Raw genomic sequence first — 1452 nt, 5'->3', positions numbered from 1 at the left:
ATACCCCGCCCTTCACTACCTGAAGGAGTCTCAGAGCGGCTTATAATCTCCTTTCCCTTCCCCTCCCCACAACAGACACCCTGTGAGGTAGGTGAGGCTGAGAGAGCTCTTTCGAGAACTGCCCTTGAGAGAACAGCTCTAAGAGAACTTGTGACTGACCCAAGGTCACACCAGCAGCTGCATATGGAGGTGTGGGGAATCAAACCTGGTTCTCCCAGATTAGAGTCCGTGCTCCTCACCACTACACCAAACTGAGACATGGATATTGCCTTGAGTTCCACTGAGGAACGGGCATGTGTATATAAAAATGTGATAGCTCCTGAGCTACTGCTTACAGATAAATCTGATATATCATCACTAAAATCCCTCTGTGGTAGGTTAGATGGCAGCGATCTGGACTCCAATCTTTCTGGTCCAAGCTCAGAGACATGGATATTGCCTTGAGTTCCACTGGGGAAGGGGCATGTGTATATAAAAATGTGATAGATCCTGAGCTACTGCTTACAGATGAATCTGATATATCATCGAAAGGACTGCTGGGGATGAGCATTTGGCCCAGAAAAGACCTCAGTACTGCTGGAGATGAGTCCCCGGCTCCTGACAACCCTGCACCTGAAGCCACAGAAACTGCGCCAGCAGCAGCTGAAGCAGACTCACGGCGGAGTAACACACCCCCTGACTCGCCCCCACCGGTATCCCGCCCGCGGGAACAACGCCGACAGGACATGGCATCCCGGCGGTGGGATGCGCGCATGCACGGTAGGCGCTCTTTTAGCCCTGAGTATTAGTAGGAGTTGGGACACAATCAGGGCGTGCTAATTGCCAACAGCCTGACGGGCTTTTTAGCTCGCGCACTCATGGCAACTAGTTGTGCTAGCAACTAGTCATTTTGGACGAAGCTCTGCACCTCACCACCCGTGTTCCAGTTCCTGCTCCTCGTCTTGACTTCTCGGCTCCTGACCTAGGCTCGTACGACTATCCTCCTGACCTACACCTCGGACCTCTGACTCTCTGGCTTCTGACTTCTTTGGACTCTGGCTTTAACGACTATTCTAACGGTTGGTGATTTGGACTTGGTCTCTCGGTATTGCTGCTTGCTCGGTTTTGACTTTGGACTGCCTTTGGACTCTCTTGCTCTCGCCTGGCCTAGTACCGCATTCATGACACTGTCTACCACACCACACCGACTTTTCCCAAAGGTAAAGAATCTGCAGCCTCTCCGATTCAGGGATTTCTTGATTACGGGCCCAGATCCAAGCCTAACAACAAGATTCCCGCTTAGCTGGACTGTATTGAATAAAAGAAGAAACACTAATGCCGGTCGAATTTTCTGGGTCCCCGCCCCCAATGACATTATACTGAGAAGACTTTTGTCATGCTGGGTGCCCATCAACTCAAGAAATTTCAGATCACGTCTCCCGAAATGTAACACAAACAGAGAAAAGGATTGCT

At 50.8% G+C, this 1452-nt stretch overlaps 1 protein-coding gene across 1 annotated transcript in view; it reads right to left on the bottom strand.

The window, feature by feature from the left end:
* Window positions 1-1452, bottom strand: part of FAT3 (FAT atypical cadherin 3) — a gene marked incomplete at its 5' end in the record, with an annotated part of 357302 nt that overhangs the window by 44537 nt on the left and 311313 nt on the right. The gene's annotated exons all lie outside the window — the stretch shown is intronic.

Source organism: Gekko japonicus, unplaced genomic scaffold (genome assembly GCF_001447785.1).
Source record: "Gekko japonicus isolate JY-2015 unplaced genomic scaffold, Gekko_japonicus_V1.1 scaffold568, whole genome shotgun sequence".
NCBI classification, from domain to species: domain Eukaryota; kingdom Metazoa; phylum Chordata; class Lepidosauria; order Squamata; family Gekkonidae; genus Gekko; species Gekko japonicus.
This window is presented reverse-complemented; position numbering and strand designations above follow the sequence as displayed.